At 46.4% G+C, this 20884-nt stretch overlaps 1 long non-coding RNA gene across 1 annotated transcript; it reads left to right on the top strand.

Annotated features, from left to right (window-relative positions):
* Positions 1-10506: 10506 nt before the first annotated feature.
* LOC143268366 (uncharacterized) lies at positions 10507-14606 on the top strand. Its single transcript, XR_013044220.1, has 3 exons — positions 10507-10665; positions 11376-11434; positions 13798-14606. It is a non-coding gene; the product is annotated as an uncharacterized LOC143268366 (long non-coding RNA).
* The last annotated feature ends 6278 nt before the right edge of the window (positions 14607-20884 follow it).

The raw sequence follows: 20884 nt of genomic DNA, 5'->3' as shown, positions 1-20884 counted from the left end.
GGTGGGAAGGGAAGATCTACTTTCTGACCCTAGCATAGAGCCTGGAAGATAATAGGAGCACATCAAACATGAGCAGCTCTCATTGAAATCCATTTTAACAATGTTCCCATGGAGGAACACGGTCATCTCCAAAGGCTTTACTATTGACTCTAAAGCCAGAGACTCGGGCATCATCACTACGGCTGAAATCCAGGACTTTTGAGACAGGGATGCTTGAGGGGTCAGGATGGAAACCTCCCCCCCCCCAAGCCTGGGATTCCCATTAACAAAGGGAAAGCTGGGGGCAGGGGTTGGTGAGATGACTCAGTGGTCGCTGCTCTCTCAGAGGACCTGGGTTTATTTCCCAGCACCCACACCGCAGCTCACAACTGTCTGTAACTGCAGTTCCAGGGGATCGGACATTATCATACAGACATACATGCAAGCAGAACACTAATGGACATAAAATAAGAATAAATAAATCCTTAAAAGATGTTTAAAAATGTTGAAAACAAACAAACAAAAACACAAAGGCAAAGACAAGGTCATCACTGCATTTTAATCCTTTCTCCAGGTGCGGTGGTCCTTCAGTCGGACCTGGTAAGACTGAAAGAAACCATCATCACGTACACATGCAGCCTCAGATTTACATTCCATTTCTGCATCCCACTACCGATGGTTTCTAAGAATTATTTTCATAAACCTTTTAATTATCTTGTGATGTTAAACAGCATTGCAATTTATAGTCGGTGCGATTCGGCTAACTGTAGGCACAGGTTACGGTATCTAAAACGTGCTTACCTACTTGGGTAATTCTAAAGCTCTATTTTCACTTTTCATTTTTTAATTATGCAAGAGCCCCCAGTACATAAGAAATGAGGCTGCCTGGCCCTCTCTGACCTTTCCAGGCTTAGTGATTCTTAACCACAGGAGTGTGTTTGAGTTACCAGAAGAATCTTGGAAAAATAAAGCTCAATCCGGCCCAAGATTCGGATTCAGGAAGTCTGGGGTGTATTCGGGAACCTGTGTCTATACTGAAATGCCCTGGGGTGTTCTGGTGCATGGTTCTGATTAAGATTTACTCAAATGGCCCAGTTGTCTCCCCTGCCTCCCCATCTGGGGCTCCACCCTCGGGTTTGCAGCCTGCTTGTCATTTACAGACATATGCCCTGCCTTGGAGGCCCGGGGGCAGGTGCATGTGTTCGTCTTCAGGATGGGCAAGTGAGTGGTCTGTCTCTTGCCATCCTTATTAGATCAGAGGCCTGCAGCCAGGCAGCAGTGTGGGGCTTCTAAAAAGCCATGTGAATTTGCCTTCAGAAACTGTTTCTGTATTTTTTTAAAGAACCTCCCATCTTTCTTTCCCCCTTTCTTATGAAATTTGGTGTGGGAAGCACTGCCCACAAGCTTGAATTGCTGAGGCACAGAGAAGCTTGCTTTGGGCGTGAGACTTTTGATTTTACGCCACCGGACACGGAAACGTGTTCTTTGAATCTCTGCTTTCTTAGAGTGGCAGCTCCCAGGTCATGCGCTCTCAGCATCTTGGAGCTGTGGGCCTCACACTAGAGTTGAGGGGCCCTGCTCCCCCCTCTAGGACATATAGGACATCAGAGATACAGCTGTGCCTCAGATGCTCCAGGAAAAGATCGAGCATTTGCTGATGTGCCTTAGAGTCCTAAGGGACACTGTGGGACACAGATGCTCCCTGTAAAGGGACAGACCATGTGTCATCTTTGAGCTGCCAGAGGGTCACGGCAAATTAGCATTTGTCTTGGTCCCTTTCAGAGGGAGAGGGAGTTCTGTCTCCAGATCATATTCTAATTCTGGACTTAATGTCTACACATTTGATACTAAATCATAACCTGTCTCCTAAAACCAAAGATCATGACTTTCTGTTGTTCTGTGACTTTACATGTGACCGCATCTCACCCCCTCACCCCCCCACCCCTTCGCCCCCACCTCCCTACCTCCCCATTCCCCCCACCTCCCCCCACCCCCATTACAGGATTGTCCATGGCTATCCTCGCTTCCCACAGTTCAGTACCCGGGGCGCTTTCAGCAACCCCAGATCCCAGATCGAATGAACAAGAGCTCTTAGGAAAGTGGCCCCAAAGCATCTCCTAGTTCCCAGTGCTGCGATTGTTGTCACCTGCAAATGGTACCCCCCCCCCCCAGCCTTGTCCTTAACTGGCAGCAAGATAAAAGGCAAGCAAGTTGATTATCAAAAATACTCCCGTTGTTAAGGACGCCTCCCTAAAGATGAACAGACTTTAACATTTATCAGAGAATCCACTGCAGGTGTCACTGTCTCAAAGTACTGGAGACACCAAGACAAAAGACAGGAACTGTAGGGACAATAAAGGAGAAAAATGGTTTGGGAGTTTTCCTACTTGAGTATGTTAGATTAACATAGCTGTTGTAAAGGGCTCTAAGGGGCCACGCACTCCAAAATACAACTGGTAATCATTCGAATGTGCATTACCCAGAACGGGCAGGATTCATCACTTTAATTTGCCAGGCCTTTCAATAGTTTTTATTATTATTTATTTAGATTTTTTTTTTTTGAGACAGGGTTTTTCTGTGTACCCCTGGCTGTCCTGGAACTCATTTTGTAGACCAGGCTATCCTTGAACTCACAGAGATCTGCCTGCCTCTGCCTCTCAAGTGCTGGGATTACATCATTTTTTTAATCAACAAAAATTGTCTATATTTAATATGCATAAATGGTAGAAGGCCTGAACCAAGCTGATTCACATTTGCACTCCATCAACTCCATTTCCAGGCATTTAACCCTAGGAAGCGAAAATACAAGTGTGCAAAGATAACACATTTAGACGTTCATGAAAACCAGGCATGGTAGCTCACATCTGCAATCTCAGTCCCAGGGAGGCGGAGGAGAATTGGCGATTAAGGAAAGCCTTGGCTGCGTAGTATTTTGTGGTCAAGGTACATGAGAACCTGTCACCAAAAGGCAAAGCAAATAAACAAAAAAAAGAAGTTTGTGAACCAACAGAAATGTCCGATTTTTTTGGGGGGGGGATGATAGTTTATCATTTATAAGATAATTTTTTATATCTAGTATAATACCTCTGAAACTAGTTTCCTATGGTTAAAGGAATCTGCCAGTGATAATGAGCTGCACTTCTTCTTTTCAGTGGGCAGGTAATTTTAAAATTGCAGGCACCTTTGAGTCAATGAAGCATGGATTATCATAGAAATGTAGTCAACACATTGTTTTAAAAAAGGATCCTACAGACAGTCCATACCTAAGATCCCAAGTAGGCTAATGTATATGTTAATTTTTTTAAATAGGTAGAATAATTTGGGATTGTGGCTTGTTTCTGGATAGGTTCTAAGAACTTTAACTTTCTCTGTGGTTTTAAAAGTACATTTACAATGCTGCATATTATCAGAAAAAAAAGAAGATAATTTCAAATAAACCTGGAGATTTGTCAACTTATTTTTTCCCCCAACAATGAGGCTACAACTCCAACTGAGAAGAATCCGGGGATTGGCTACCCATTAAGGAGGCAGGTGACAACCTCAGGCAGCGATAAGGCCGTGGCCACCAGTCTATGGCCTCGAAAACTCAAGTCCACCATCCAGACAGTTTCCCGTGAAGCCCATTTGCCTGATGGAGTCTCTGTGTGACGCGTTTCCAGCTGAGCTTAGCCAGTGGGATCAGGAAGACCGTGGGAGGCCTTGTCAGAGAACCTCCTTGGTGGGGAGACCCAGGTGAAAGGGCAAACTGGGCATTACGAATGTGAAGCGCCCCCTACAGGCTCAAGTTGTGAGTGATTCCAGCAGATCGTTGTTTGGGGAGATATTGGAAACTTAGGAGGTGGGGCCCATTTGGAGGAAGTAGATCAGTGGACCTATGTCTAGCATGGATCCTTGTGGGGATTTTTACCTCTGGCCACTTCCTGTATTGTTCCCTGCTTCCTGGTCACCATGACGTGACTAGAGATGCCCTGCCCTTGCCTTTCTATCTTGAAGAACTGCCCCCTTTTGAAACCGTGAGCCTAAATGAATCCATGAGTTGTTGCTGTTGTGTATGGTGGCCACAGTTCTGTGTGTGTGTGTGTGTGTGTGTGTGTGTGTGTGTGTGTGTGTGTGTGTGTGTGTGTGTGTTCTGAAGTTAAAGGTGTCTGAAGAAGGAGGCTAACCATTGTGATCATGGAATAAGGACAGGAGAAAAAAATAATAATAAAGCACTCTGCAGCTATCTTTACTATTTTTCTTCCTCACAGTTGCATCTGTTTGATAAAGGGTAGTCCTGGCGCTTGTATTACCCCCAGCCACGACTGCAGAATCAAACAGCAAATGCTTAAAAGGAGAATGCAGAACAGGAGAGTGATTGCTTAAAATACATTTTTTTTGCATTTAATTATATTACATTATTTAAACAATCATAATTGGATGATAATCAGAGTCATTTAAATTTATTTAATGTGTGATTTTTTTTTTAAAAATTCCCAAGCATTGTACTAGGTATAATGTTATTATCAATTAAATTGGCATTTTTACCCCCAATTGTTCTCAATAACTTTGCAGCCTTCCACTATTATCTGGAATTTCAGCAGCTCCTAAAACAGCAAAGGCTCACTGTGGCTACCTGCCTGTTCCACTAATAGTCCCTTAATTAAATGGGGTGACAGATGTCCCTCTTTGACCAGACTAACTTGTCCCTGGGTTTTTTTTTTTTTACAAAGTAATTTCATTCTGGTCATTCTTATTTTTATTCCTTAGCTGATCTCCCCCGGGCCCCCCCCCCCCCCCGCACCTCCCCCCCACACATACCAGGGGAAGGAAGAGGGAGGGGGAGAGAGAGAGTCTTTCACAAATGGAGCTGCAATTTCTTCTCTGATGCTCACCCCGCCCACCCCAATCTGTTCCCTCTTCTCCCTCTTGGTTTCATCTCTGTATTCATTTTCCCCCCAAAAGCTGTTCTTGGATCTCAGCAGTTTCCCTTCGCTAGTCTTTTCCACCGTTTGCTTGATTCTTTTCCGCTGGGTTCTCCTCCCTTTCTCCTGAACAGTTCAACCACATTACATTCTTTTCGTTCCTCTCTGTGTCAGCTTGTCCATTGTGGTCTAAATATCCAGACATAGGAAGATAATCCTATACATATATACATACATGTACATATATACATATACACACATACATATATATACATACACACACACACACACACACACACATATATTGCCAACTTCATTAGAGAAATCCCTTGTGATCTTAAGACTGTGGCCATCATGAAACAATCCCTGGTTAGGCACACACACCCTTTTTAAAATTCAACTCTTGGTTTTCCATAGCTATTTTTCCTAATGAGAAAGAAAGACTGTTAAATTTGGAACAGCTCCATGCTCAAATATAACTCCCAGGAGACTGTTTCTTAGGCAGTTTATCTTCCAAGGCTGCCTTTTGCTTGAGACTCTTGTTTTGAAGTTTTTCCTCTTGTTGATACATAAGCCAACTAGGAACCTAAAAAAGAGTCTAGAATTATATTCGATGCAAAAACAAGAAACCTGACTAAGGATGCGGCCCTTACTGTATTTGAATTGGCTTATTTGCTTCTGAATTGTGTATCTTGAAGCCTAGTTAGAAAGGTTCTTGGCAGGTCCTTGCTTTATTGACCAGGACTCCTGAGAATGCAGAGGCCTTGGATTTGTACCGACTGTTCATCAACCACCAGCCACGTATGAATGTTTAAATTTAAATTGATTAAAGCAAAAAACACAATAGGCATTGTTTCTTAGTTACAGTGGCCGAGTTTCCAGCACACAGTGGTACACTGACTAGTGGCTACCACATTTGGACCAGGAAAATTACATGTTTCCATATTAGCAGAAGCACATCATATAGGCTGAAGTTTAGGAATCAGGAACTCCTGCAGGCTAAAGACCCCAGTGCTCGATAATAAAATTTACTTTCTGGTGTCTTCCAGTATAGGAACCCGAGAGGTCACATACAGCAGGAAATGGAATTAAGTACAATTCTGTAGAGTTGATCGCTCATGTAAAAATTCATTTCTGCTTGCAAAACATTTTCCACATCTATTTGAAGCCCTGTGTTATAGGAATGCCAAGTATCCAGCATCCTCACTCACAGAGAAGGGATTTGTAGCTGAGAGAAATTAGGGCTTGCCCAATGCCACGTGTCTTTTAAACTAGGACATAAATTCAAGTCTCCAGTCCCAAATCCCTTGATCTCTCTGTCATGTTGAAATGTACCAGGAAGATAGGAATTACAAAAAAAAAAAAAAAAAATTGATCAAACGTATGGAAAACACTTTAAAAGCCCAGTGCTACGGTAGGGGCCTCTGGTGCATTGCCTTATATAACCCTCAGTCCCAGCTTCTGCCTTAGACACCCTTCCGAGCAGAGCGTGGCCACCTCACATGCTCTTCTTAGGGGAGCCCCGGCTCAGCAGCACCTCAGGTAGCATCCACAGCCTGGACAAGATCGTGGAACACAGAAAGAAACCAAGACACTTTGGGTTTGTTTCAGAGAACAAGAACTCGAGACTGGATGACAGGGCAGGAGAGGGAAACTGAGGAAACAAGAATCTCTCAGTCTTTTCACTGAAGGAACTGGCCGAATGGATGTTCTTTACCTGGCAGACAACCCAGAAGAGGGTGAGCGGCTGTTCCAGGGGGCCGGCCGTTCCTTCTTGTTTTTACGGTGCCCCCTTGCCGATGGAACCACTGGCCATTTGTTGGCCTCTCCTCATCTCGTTTCCTCTAGTTTCCATGCTCCGGCCGCGGAGGCCTGCTTCCTGTCCCCAGCTCTACAGCACCCTCTCTCCTTCATTCAAATGTCACGGCCTCAGAGAAGACTCTTCTAACCATCGTAAGGTCCGCTGTCAAGGGCGTTGTCTCTCTGTTTCCTTTGTAACACCGCGCCAGAATTCTAGCTAACACGTTCACATACCGTTTTCCTCAGGTATTGTCTAGGGACCCTGTCAACTCTGCCTGCTGGGGTATCCCACAAACCTTGAACAGCGTCCAGCATGTTATCAGAGTGGAGTCTATGTAATGTATCCCATCATCTTAGGACTCCCTTTGCTCCACAGAAGATAGGTCAAAGGAACAGAGAGCTACAGACTCCATTCTGCTTCTCCATTTCATCTTTTTGTGCCTCTGTGCTGGATTTCCCTGCCTCTGAGCTTCCTTTCATGCTGTTCCCACTTTCTAGAATACCTTTTCCTCGCTTATTTTATTTCCATATGGCTCACTTGAATGAACCTCACTTTTCTCTGCACACACTCCCCAGTTCCTTTCCTTAGGCAAGGCAGCTTCTCTTTTTAAGACCCGTACGCACGCTTTTGAGCCAAGTGAAGCTATGGTGTCGGCCATCAAGCTCATGGTAAAATCACAGCATCAGGTAGGGGGGCTTGTTCTGTTGGCAAAGTGCCTTCCCATGAGCACGATGAACTGGGCTTGAGCCATGGAGCCCATGTAAAAAAAAACCTGGGTGTGGTGGTGATATGTGATCCCAGTCCTGAGGAGGCAGAGATATGTGGATCCCGGAAGCATGGTGCCCAGTCGGCCTAGCCTTAATAGGTAAGCCTTAATAGGCCACTGAGAGTCTATGTCACAGAAAAACAACCTAGATACCACCTGAGGAAGGCTACCTGAGGTTGAGTTCTAGCCTCTACATGTGCAGGTACACACACACACACACACACACACACACACACACACACACACACACAGAGTGTCATGATCTTGAGGTTGTTGTCCCATGATTCCCCCCTTCCAGGAACAGCTACTTTCCACCTACACTGATGCAGATCTCATGTGGGTATCACAGACTCTGTCCTAGTGGTCCCTGTGTCTTTGTGAAACCACACTGGGCCCCTGCTGATTGGCTGAGGATATGCTCCTGACTGAAGAGGAGGAAGCCACTCATGACAGTCAAGAGTCAATGGGTATAGAAAGAGCTCCTGATCCAAACAGAGCCCAGGAGTGGCTTTCCCTGGGAATGATGGTATTGTTACCAAAACCGGAAGTCAGTGTCTCTGGCTTTGATGGGGTGCACTTCAGAGCTACAGCAGACACATTTTCTGATATGAAGGCAGAGAAGTAGAAGTCTCTAGAAAGGGAACAGAGAGCTAACAGAGGGGAGGGGAAGGCCCTGTGCATTTGAGTTCCCAGTCCTAATGGTTCTAGGAGTCACATTCCACTTCCATATTCCTGTAGTGAATTATGTATGTGCTAAGATACTTATAATGAACTCCCCTATGTGCACGGCCTCTTCATGGTGAGTTTCTGTCACTAGCAAAAGCAAATGAGTAAATAGAAACACACAGTTCTAACTGATATAAATTGCCCTGTGCGTCTTTGAATCCCCACTGTTTAGCACAATCTTTAGCTTACTGTATACTCATTAGCTAAATTAGTAAATTAATTAATCCTTATCCCAATTCCTGTGTCATACAGCACCAAATACAATGGTGTGGTTGTGTTTTAGCTCGGAGAACGAAGCTGCCTGCTTTAATACAAATAGAGTAGAACACACCATTTGAGCAAACTTCCAGAATATTATAACTCAGTTATGAACGTAAGGATCTGTTAAGTGGCGCAAATCTTTGTACAAGCCGTCACAGTTGGGTTAAATTTGCTTAGTATGGGCTGGACAGCACTCCAGGCAGAAACAGAACTATCAGAATAGCAATGTTTTTTACTTCAGGCTGCCTATTTAGGGTTCCGGGTAACAGCCTCCGTGGTCTTCAGTGTCTTCATTCAGAAACAAAGGGGAGGTGGTGTTGTGGAGTTAGGCTTAAATAATGGCTGTTTTCCTAGTCCCCTGCCATGTGAACGATGACTTAAAATCCAGGTAATCAAGCGGTGAAATCAGACGTTCTATCCTAGTTGTAAACACGCTACCGCCCGTGATCCTATCAAGTTTCTCTCAGAGGGAATATGGCTCCTTGGTACAGTGTTAGCCTGGCAAGAAAGAGGAGGACCTGAGTCTAGAGCTACAGCACCTGCTAAAATGCAGGCGTCTGTGACTGGGGAGGGGGTGGAAGCCAAAGACTTGAGGATTCCTGGAGCTCCGTGGCCAGCCAGCTTAGCTCAATAGGTGACCTCCAAACTGAGAGACTCTGTTTCAAAGAGGGTAATTGCAGGGCAGTGGTGGTGCACGTCTTTAATCCCAGTGCTCAGGGGCAGAGGCAGGTGGATCTCTGTGAATTGGAGGCCAGCCTAGTCTACAGAGCGCGTTCAAGGACAGCCAGGACTGTTACACAGAGAAATCCTGTCTTGGGGCTGCAGGGTGGGTGGGTGGGGGATAAGAAGGTAGAGAGAGAGATAGAGAGAGGTAAGACCTGACCTTGACCTCTGGCCTCCACAGTCACGGGCCCAAGTATATGACACAGATTAAAAACTGAAGTTCTTCTTAGACCAGTGTGGGGCTACTTCTGGAACCCTCGGTGCCTTTTCATTTCCTCCACTTCTCCTTGAAAGCCACTTCTCAAGGCAGGAGCGTTTTCTAACAACAGTGCGTTGGTTTTGCTTACATTTTATTTGGAAGGAAATCCAAACCACTGAACAAGCAAGTAAACAGAAAGTCCTGCTGCTGGGGAGAGACAGACGTGCAGGGGTGAGTCTGTTCAGATCATCTAAAAATACACCATCAAAGACACTGTCCTCGTGTGTGTGTGTGTGTGTGTGTGTGTGTGTGTATGGTGGTGGGGTGCTGGGTTTTTTTTTGTGTGTGTGTGTATGTGTGTGTGTGGTGGACGAGGTTGCTGGTTGTGTGTGTGTGTGTGTGTGTGTGTGTGTGTGTGTGTGTGGTGTGTGGGGTGCTGGTTGTGTGTGTGCAGTGGTGCTGGTTGTATATGTGTGTGTGTATGTGTGTGTGTGTGTATGATGGTGGGGTGCTGGTTTTGTGTGTGTGTGTGTGTGCGTGTGTGTGTGTGTGTGTGTGTGTGTGTGTGTGTGTGTGTGTGTGTGTTGGACGGGGTTGCTGGTTGTGTGTATGTGTGTGGTGTGGGGAATGCTGGTTGTGTGTGTGTGGTGTGTGTGTGGGGTGCTGGTTGTGTGTGTGTAGTGGGGGTGGAGAGTGCTGGTTGTGTGTGTGTGTGTATGGTGGTGGGGTGCTGGTTTTGTGTGTGTGTGTGTGTGTGGTGTGGGGTGCTGGTTGTGTGTGTGTGGTGTGTGGGGGGGTGCTGGTTGTGTGTGTGTGGTGGTGGGGGGTGCTGGTTGTGTGTGTATATAGTGGTGGGGTGCTGGTTGTGTGTGTGTGGTGTGTGTGGGGGTGCTGGTTGTGTGTGTGTGGTGGTGGGGGGTGCTGGTTGTGTGTGTGTGGTGTGTGTGTGGGGGTGCTGGTTGTGTGTGTGTGGTGGTGGGGGTGCTGGTTGTATGTGTGTGGTGTGTGTTGGGGTGCTGATGCAGGGCATTCAGCTCGCTGCAGCCCAGAAGAGAACAGCGGAAGGAAGCACACTCAACCACAGCCCCGCCAGGGGACACGTTTCCCTGGCCTCTTCCTCCCTGTGCTGTCCAAGAATTGTAGGAAGCCAGAGGGCCGATGTGGAAAAACAAACAAAACAGCTCTCAGCTAAGAAAATGACGAGCATTCCCAGCCAGGTTCCGTTTTCTGAGAACATGCTGGTTAGTTTTTCAGGGACTGAGTCACTTGGAGAGAAGGCCGGAAGGAAGCCGAGAAAAGCCCACCTCAGGTATGAATGAAGCAGCTACTAGGTAGACTCAGTGAGGAGTTGGGGGACACTGTGTTTGGGGGCCCAGATGAGCAGGACAGGACCACATACAGACTAGGACCCCTCCGCCCCCCACCCCCTCCGCCTGTGATTAAAATCTCTGTTTGGGATGCTAACGAGTACTGCCCTAGCTAGTGTGCCAGGATGCACCATCGTTCGCTTGCATGGACTCAGGTGATTCCTGCAAACATCTTGAACGAGCTGAGAGAGTCTGGAACAGTACAGGTGGTAGATAATTCATAATTAGAGTGTACCCGAGACTCCTCGATGCTTGTAAAATTCATCTTGAAGTAGTTTTGGAAGTCATTCCAAACTACAAGAGAAAGTACAGTTTAGAAGATCTGGTGCAGGAGGGGCAATGGCCCGGCGTCTCCTTTCCACTCCGTCCATTTCTCTCATCTGCAGCTATTGTAGCACAGATGAAAGAACATGGCCCAGAAAGGCCAAGCAATGGACCTCAGGACACACAGCCTGCCGGAGGCACAGCGGAGAGCTAGGGGACTGAGTCTAGATCCGTCATGATTCCCTTTCCTCTATCAGGCTGTCTTATACATGAAGAGAGACACGAACCGTTGTCCTGATTGGAATGGAATTAAGAGTTTTCTCTCACTGTTGTGCTCTGCTCTTGGCTCTCGGGAGCTGCTCTGAAGAATTCTTCTGTTTTCCTCTAGAACCTCTCATGAATGGATGCAACAGCTGTGAATGAGGAGGAACCATCCTTTGTGCTAAGGTGAGTGGGCGCTGTCATGGAAGGTAGGAGTTCATCATGAACTACCAACATACACAGTTCAACCGTTTGCAAGGCTAGAAGGAATATTCTAATAGTCTTATCTCATGTAGCTAGATTTTTCCTGGTCCTGCCTGGCCCATGGTCAGGACAAATCTCTCTCACCCGCCAGTCCTGCAGCTGCTCAGACCCAACCAAGTAAACACACAGAGACTTATATTACTCACAAGCTGTATGGCTGTGGCAGGCTTCTTGCTAGCTGTTCTTATATCTTAAATTAACCCATTTCTATTAATCTATAAGTTGCCACATGGCTTGTGGCTTACAGGTATCTTAACATCTTCTCATGGCAGCGGCTGGCAGCATCTCTCTGCCTCAGCCTTCCACATCCCAGAATTCTCTTCTCTGATTGTCCCGCCTATGCTTCCTGCCTGGCTACTGGCCAATCAGCATTTTATTTATACAGAGCGATATCCACAGCAATCTCAAGATGAAAGAACAGGCCCTGTGCCTTGCCCTGCAGAGGCCTCCCTGGGTGCTATATCCTTTGCTCCTTGCCTACCTATGGTTTACCTGAGCTCTAGGAGGATGACCACCTGCACCTTGCCAGTGATGAGCCATAGACCTGAACCTGGACAGTCAAGTTCTTCCTTCCTGGGGAAACTGGAACTGTCAGTTCCTGTGGGGAGCCAGATGATAGGGTCATGCCAGGAAAGAAACTAAAGGAGCTATCTGGGAGGGGGATTGTGGTGGAAGCTCCAGGGCCCCATGCGCAACGGATGAGGAACCACGAGGGAGTTGTGAAAACAGAAATGAAGTGTGAGGAGGAGGGAAAAGAGGGGGGGGGGAGGAAAAAGAGAGGGAGCGGAAAGGAAAAGGGAAAGAGGAAAATCTTTTCCCACAGGTACTATTTTTCCCACAGTAGCTTTTCTGCACCCTCCCTGCCCTGCCCCCCCCCCCCCCCGCCCCATCTCTGCACCTTTTTCTTAACGCTTGCTACAACTGCAGTATGTTTCTTGTTACTAGAAAGGGCGGGTTGACTTCCAATTTGGAGCGAAGCAACGGGAACAGGGGATGCTCTGAGCCAGGTGAACAGGTGCTGGACAAGCTGCCCCTTGGAGAATAAGGGGGAACAAAAAAAGGCTGCAGAAGAACAAGGGAAGCAGAGAGATGACAGACAGGGTGTGTGGGGAAGGCCACCCTCACCCCCAGGGTGGGGGGAGGGGAGGGTGGCGGACTTCCAGACACCCATTGACTCCCTGCCCAGCCGCTTGGGTTCTCCATCCCCTCCCCAGAGCCAATCAGCTGCTCATCACGGCTGCACCGGGAGAGCATCAAAGGGATTTAATAATGGTTGGCAAATGTCAAATTACATTGAATCTAAACCAAATTCCAGACATTTAGGGCTGCACAGTCATTAACGATCAATTAGTGCACTCACTTTTCAGTCAAAGCATTTTTAATGCTATTTCCTTTCCAGGGCCAGGAAGCCTGTTCTGCCTGGTCCTCCTTCAGCAGCAGGAGCGGAGCGGCAGGGCAAGGCACTATCCGGCTGGCTTAGTCAGTGGCGGGAACAATTGAGTCCCTGTTCCCATTGTGGCTTCGCTTTCTCTATTTGTTCTCCCGACGGGATTTTTCAGGAGGAAATGTTTCAGATTCGTACATTCCGTCCTGCAAACGTGGCTTGAGGCAGAGCAGGGGAGGGGGTGTGTGTGTGTGTCCGAGAACTCGGTCATTTTCCTCTTTTATGGTAAAACACAGAGGAATAAAAAGTAAAGATGCAGAGACTCACCCACAACCGTTGTCTCTGGTGGGAAACTAAGGAGCCACGCACACCAAGCACAAGGGAGGACATTCTGTGAACTCCTGTCACCTCTAGAGGCTCAGGGTTAGGCGCAGTAGGACCAGTAAACCACAGAACAGGGCACTGCTCTATTGATTACTGCATATCTGCCTCGCCCTTCCCTTTCCAAATTAGCTCAGATTTATGGCATGCCCTTTCTGCTCCCACCCACACCATGCCCGTCCTGTAGGCCAGGTGAAGGGGAGAAGCAAGAACCTGGATGTGAATATTTTAAGGAAGACTGTTCATAATCCTGAAAATTCCTCTGTTTATGGGTTGTTGTTTTTTGTTTTTGTTTTTGTTTTTTGTTTTTTCCCTTTTGGGGCTTCCAGAGAGGTTATTTTTAGAGTAACTTTCTCAGAATACAGAGAAGCCCGTATTCTCCAACTGTGACACACAGTCCTTCCCCTCATGTAACTGGTAAAATCCGGACATAGAACTAGACTCAGCTCAAAACGCTTGGGTGACAGACATACGTCCAGCTCTCTCTAACATGGGGTTTCCTTCAAGTGCCCGGCCCTAGGTTTCTTCTGGTGGTGGAGAGAGAGACAAAGGTTTAAAAACGTAGAGGTGCTGACAGAGACGGGGTACCACTGGCTCCTTTGCAGCTCCGGATGGGGCCCAAACTGTGATCTCAGACCCCAGAGACGGGGAGACCTTCAGACTCGGTGTTCCTGCACCCCGCTATGGCTCCGTCAGAGCACACCTCTCTCTGCGCATGCCCCGTGCAAACCAGAGGATCAAAACGAAGCCAACAAAATGGAAACCCATCTCCTCAAAGAATTGTGCCCACAGAGGTTCATGCTCAGAAAAGACCCAGAGAAGGGATGGGGGACAGGGCTTGCATAAAGGTGCCCGTTGCCAAGACTGAAGACCTGAGTTTGAACCCCAGAACCTGGACAGCAGGAGAGAAATGATCCCCAAAGGTTCTCTGATACACACACACACACACACACACACACACACACACACACACACACACACACAAGACAAATGAATGGGGGGAAACGTAAAGGAGGAGACCCATGGAGGTTTCACTTCAGCGCATCTGCAGAGGGAGCTATCTGAGATTTTCCCTTTACAGCTACCTATTGAAGTCACTTGTACTGAGGGGTATATGGTGTGTGTGTGTGTGTGTGTGTGTGTGTTCGTTCTTCACTGTGACAGGCCCCAAGACGACGGGGCACCAACGACAGGGGCACTAAACTAGCAAATCACAATTGCAGCTGTTTGCAAATCCCTATTTTCACAGAACAAAAGCAGGAAAAAAATGTTTATTTGCCTTACAAAAAATCTTTGTTTTACAAGCTGACCTCTCTATATTGGTGTTTCTGACTCCAGTTAAACCACCCGTGTCTAGCTGGTAGCGCTAAGTCCTGGCCACCGAGCTCTAAATCAAGTCGGAATGAAACAGAAAATGGCCCTCACCAAACAAACACTGGTCGAGTCTAATGTGGGCGGCCATGGGCTCTCACTCCAAAACATTGCACACTGTAGGCTTCTGCACACATTTAAACAGAGGTACATTTCTGCTTGAGAACCAATTACTTCAGGTCACAGGCCACCCTGCAGTGTCAGGAAGGATTGCGAACCAAGGGGAGAGGTGTACATTTGGTCGGGTTCCATTCCTGTCATATATATATTATTGTCCATGTGCAGTAAGGAAGATTGAGATCTCTATGGCTGGCTCATCTTACATAGCATATATTCCACGTGGCAGACTCACTGCCTGGCATAACAGTGCCTAAGATGCGAAGATGTGCTGTAATCTTCCATGTGCTTTTCGATTTTATGACTCTCTACCTTGAGAAATCAAGAGACCAGCTAAAGGCATTTTTCATTTATCACCATCCTAAATTGTGCTGAAAAGCAGCTAGTGACTTGTACAGAAGAGGAAGGAAAGAGCATGAAAAAGCGCCCTGCCCAAGAAAGATGGGCCGTGGTATCGGGACCACTCTAGAGGAGGAAGCCCCGTGTGTGCCTCATAGTGACATGGGGACAGAAAGAGGAGTGAGAAAGATAAGCCAGAAGAAGAGGTAAATGCAAAGAGAAAGGAAACAGCAGCAAGCAAACAAAAAACAGGGTTCCAAGACAGGGGTAGAAAGACGCTGAAAGTTCCCAGAATCAAAGACGAGGCTTACGTTTTGCCCACTATTTGGCGTTGTTATCTGTCAGGCCCTGTGTGCCTCCTCCCATGAGTTCACCGGAGCATGGAAATATTGCCTGCACTTCTTATTCCTAATAGTTGGGATTCTCTGAGTGAGAGATTCTGTAAGCAGAGCTCATGTATACTTCTCAGAATAGTTTGCAGTTTTCATGCCAAGAACAGAATATATCAAGGGCTAACAGAAAATTCTCCATCAACCGCTTTGGCTCTGAGGTTGTTTAGAGTCCTCAACCGTGTGTCCTTAAATATACCCCCAGGGGCTCAAGCTTCCTCATCAGTCAAGATAGCCTGTTGACTTTCTACCCAAGAGACTCAACTGGAAGTTGTCACTCCAAAGAACAGATCAAACCCAGCTGCATGACAGGGACATGCTATTTCCGTGGTTATTTATCCAGAGGTGACCCATTTCCTAGTAGCCATTCCTTGAGATCAGCTCTGCAGACCCAGGCTCCTAGGGATCCTTCATTTGATCACACGGGAGACTTTAATGGCAACAGGTTCTCCTTCAGTCCCTTGATTCCCCGGATGCCCCATGGCCTGGCAGTGATGAGATGATGAGTAAGGTGTAGCCTGCCTGGCAGCTTACACCTCCAGAGTTGGCCACTGCCTCTGGCTTTTTTTTTTCTCTATAATCGCCATACCTCTCGTTGTCTCTGTACTTGAAAAACTTTCACCTGGAGGAATAAACTTGTTTGTATTAAGATGCATCCATATCAAGAATGGATAAGACAGAAAGAGTTGTCTCTTTTTGGCTAGTCGAGGTTACAAAACAGGAAAGATGTTAGGCAAAGTATAAATATTTAGTAGTAGGACGTGAAGGATCTACAACACGATCACAAACGTATTTAGGAGGCTGAGTTGTGTGTCTGTGTACATGTGTGGGTAGAGGTGCTGGCCTGAGACACAGGAGTCATGGGATGAAGGTGAGCCCATTTTGAAAATGAGCCTCCTGGCATGCAGTGCTTTCCAGGCACCGACTGTTGACCCTGGGGCAGGAGGAGAGGAGTGTTTGCTGTGGCCTCCATCCCCAGGCTACTGCTACATTTGAACTCACCATGACAGGTGGGCCTTCCAAGACGGGAAAGTGAGGCAGAGCACGCACATCTGTCTCACTAATAAGCCACAGTGGCTGCAAGAGCACTGTGCCCTGAAGTACCTTTCTAGGCATCAAATCAGTCTTTATTATATTTTCACATGCACTTACTTTTAGATTCAATTTGAAATGTGCTCCAAGGAGAGGCAAAGGGACCTAACAATGAGCTAAAAAGAAACGGTCCAGCAGGCACTTCAGAGAGTGGCCACAAATGGCGTCTCTCAGGTACCAACAGTAGCAATTGGGCATTTGAATGCCATTCAAAGATGGGTAGTTGTATTCTGAGTTACTTACTTATTTTCATTTGTATTTTAAGAGAAAACAGTTATCAAGCCAATGATCTGGGACTGGTTTTGCTTAGCACAAAACTAAAACATCTATACTTAATGCCTTAGAAAGCACATTGATCTGCAGGAAATTACCAAGGAAATAATTACTAGTGTAAAGATATCACAGGGCTCTTGAATGGTACACTCAAGTAGCTCAAGTTGAAGGACCACGGTCAGGACCTATCAACACCCCTGGGCTGACTTCACTGTGCAAAGAACATGCTGTGTGAACTTGGGCAAAGTAGAGTCTGCTAAACTTCTCTTGACTCAAGGGGACACAGTGGCACCGACAGGCATCTCCAAGATGCTCTCGAATTCACCATGTGACAACTCTAACTACTGTGTGGGTAACCTTCTGTGATAGGTGGGAAGGAAGCAAGAAGATGGAGTCGGTGTTGCCTGCTGTGATTTGAGGCATCAAGGCAGCGCTTGGTTTCCCTAAAGCAGGGAAATAAAAAGTCAGTGTACTAGGTTAGGAAGCAAGGAACTGGTGGTCACTTCCGGCCCGTGTGTAATGTGGCATCAATAAAATCACATGTCCTGCTTAGGCCCCAGTTCCTTTCCTTATTTTTATTAATCACTTTCAACTTTCAAAAGTAGTATATATTTATTATAGAACATGATGTTTTGAATTGCATGGTAGAGCACCCAAAGCAATCTGATTAACATATTTCACATACTTACCCATTTCTTTGTTTATTATGATGAGAACACTTTCTATTCTGTTTTGGGGTTTTCAAGAATATGATTATTTGGGGGTTGGAGAGGTAGCTTAGCCATTAAGATAAATGCTGCTCTTGCAGAAAAGGCTTGAGTTATGTTCCCAACACCCACATGAGACAGCTCACAACAGCCTGTAACTCCAGCTCCAGGGGATCCAAGTCCCTCTTCTGGACTTCATGGAGCTTGCACTCACACATACACAGACACATGCATGCCTCCCCCCCACCCCCGCACACACACAATAGAAAACAATAAAAATAAAACTTTAAAAAGGAGTCCATTTCAATCGACTAGTCAGTGTGTGGCCCAACAATCTACTGAACTTATTCCTCCCAGTTGAAATTTTGTCTTCTTTGACCAGTCAGTCCCGTTCAGCCTGTGATGGCCTTCTGCTTCTATGAATTCAACATTTTAGGATTCTCTTTATGAATGACACCTTGCAGTGTTTGTCTTTGAATGTGACCATTTTCTCTACTTAAGAGAGCAAGGAAATGACTAGAATGGCAGATAGCACCTATTCAACCTATACAGTCTTGACAGCTTTGGGAAATGAAAAAGTCTCTGCAAACAGAAATCTTGGCCTCCCATCCTCTTGCAGATTTTTTTTGACCATTTCATCATTTAAAAATATGCTTTGGTTGTATGTATAGCTATAGCAAAGTCAGATGTACTTTTAAAAGGTAATAAAATTCAAACCAGTTAATACCGACCGTTTTAAACATATCAGATAAAACATTGAGAGTTGGAGATGAAACTGGCCCATCACAGATCAGCCAGGAACCCTTGTAGGTAGCCTCAAAATCCTATTTTAGTTAAAAATTGTAGCCATCTCCTCTTCTAAATCTGTAAGTGGAAGATGAGCTAAAAATCACTAAATTATTTATCAGTTCCATTGAACTCTGCTTTTTCCTGAGGCTTCTTAGCATTAGTCTGACATTCTCAACTAGATACACAAACGCACATTGCAGATGCCACCAAGGTCACACTCTTCAAGTCCAAGGTCAGCCAGACCAAACTCTCAGACTACTGTTGGCTTCCGGTTGCATTTTTGATTTTTTTTTTAAAAGACATTCCCCATCTCACTTATCTGATCTGCTACTTGACAAGAAGATAAAGTACTTCTAGAAAATGTCAAACAAAAACTTTGTCACATCCAAAGAGGACAAAGATCTCTCTCTCACACACACAAAAGTAAAACTCCTACTGTATATAAAGCATAGTCTTCCAGTGCCAGGGAAGGAAAACACAGAGACTGGAGCTTTCCTCCAATTTATACTGCATAAAATGGTTGCTCAAGGGTCAGCATGATGGGTCCGCAATTAAAGGTGTTTGCCACCAAGACTGATCATTTGAGTTCAACCTCTGAGCCCCATATGGTGGAAGTGAAAGTTGTCCTGAAAGTTGTTCTCTGACTTCCACATAAATCACACCACACACACACACACACACACACACACACACACACAGAGAGAGAGAGAGAGAGAGAGAGAGAGAGAGAGAGAGAGAGAGAGATGCAATTTTTTGAAAAGGATGTTCAAAAGGTTGTGACATAGGTAACACGTATTACAACCTATTCTAAGCAGAAAAAATGGGACTCTAAAGAAGGGTGCTTCGGGGGCTGGAGAGATGGCTCAGCGGTTAAGAGCATTGGCTGCTCCTCCAGAGGTCCTGAGTTCAATTCCCAGCAACCACATGGTGGCTCACAACCATCTGTAATGAGATCTGGTGCCCTCTTCTGGCCTGTAGTCATACATGCTGTATACAAAATAAATAAATAAACCTTAAAAAAAATAAAAATAAAAGGGTGCTTCAGCCGTCTAGAGTATTCCCTTATGTATCTCATTTCCTTATGCCATATAGATTAGATTTACACTCTTGTCAGCATCCCGGCACAGTGCAGGGTGTGAGCCACTTAAAAATGTCCAGAGTGGTGCCTTACCATAAATCAAGGCGGCAGAGGAGCAAGCCATCCTTGTTCCAGGTAATGCTGCAAAGCTACCTTCTCCCCTTCTTGCTCAGAGAAGTTTCTAGAGAATGATTTGGGTTCCGAGAATTCGATTGCTCACCTGCTGAGGCTCCTGAAAGGCTGGGGGAAACTGAGGAGATCTGCAGCTCTACTGCTGTGTTCCCTCACTGGGTCAAGTCCTTGCCTCTCACCCTGTCTGGGCCACTTGCCTGCTCAGAGGTGGTGGCTGAGAATTAGACTTTCCAAAGCGTTTCTCTGGCCCCGAAGCACCCACTGTTTTCCTTACTGCTCTTTGACGTGGAAAACAAGAGGACCATCTCTCCTCGAAGCTCCTACCCTGCTCAAGTTCGTTGTCCAGGCCGCTCTCCTGTGGCAGGTTCAGTCCCTGTAGTCACGGTTTCTAATGTGGACACTTACTGAAATTTCTCCCCAGGTTTATGTGACGAGGGGTAGAGATGTTTAGCCATCGTATCCATTCCAGGAAGCCCAAAGCATGAAAAGAACCCCCCAGCAGCTGTGTGTCCCAGGAGACGAAGTGTTTATTGTTGCTTTCAGTTAGTAATACTGCTTCCCTGGGGGAATGGCCGGGCAAGGGACGCTGGGATCACACAGCAGTTGGATCCTCCACCTTACTTCCTACCTCAATGCTCCCTCTAGAAGCCCAATGCAGAAATGACGTCAGCAGTCTCTTCCTTCAGAGGATTCTCTCAGATTTCTCCTCTTTGGCTTCCGGGGGTGCTTGTATCTGCATCTGTTCCTTCTCTGAGGAGTCGCTGGAGTTGTGCTGCCCTGCTTAGTTCCTTTCTGCCCTCTCTTACCCACCGAGGCTTGTACACACTCCCTGTCCTTACCTCAGGGATTCCCTCTACTCGTCCCCCCTCATCCCTCCTCCACAAACCGCTTCAAATGATCCTTTCCAAACATACTCCTGGTTAACAGCAGTACAGAGCAAACTGCCCCTTTTCCCTCATCAAATAACCCACTTCCAATAAGCCGCTCTCAGCTCCCTAAACAAATAGCATCCTGTAATCGACCTTATTCCAAAATATTGCTTTTCATAACCTCTAACCATTTGCTGTTTCTCCTTTCCTTCACTGAAACCATGAAGTGCACGCACACGCACACACACGCACGCACGCACGCACGCGCGCACGCACGCGCGCGCGCGCGCGCGCACACACACACACACACACACTAAGGGGGGGGGGGACACCTTTTGCCTCCTCTTCCCCAAGAAAAGTTGTATGAAGATCGTAAGGAACCATTTGTGTCTCTTTGATGACTTTTTTCCACTAATGAAATGAGCTGATGGGGAAATATAGTGAACCATCC

This window comes from Peromyscus maniculatus, chromosome 13, assembly GCF_049852395.1.
Source record: "Peromyscus maniculatus bairdii isolate BWxNUB_F1_BW_parent chromosome 13, HU_Pman_BW_mat_3.1, whole genome shotgun sequence".
Lineage (NCBI taxonomy): Eukaryota > Metazoa > Chordata > Mammalia > Rodentia > Cricetidae > Peromyscus > Peromyscus maniculatus.
Note: the sequence above shows the minus strand (reverse complement) of the source record. Positions and strands in the feature narration are given on the sequence as shown.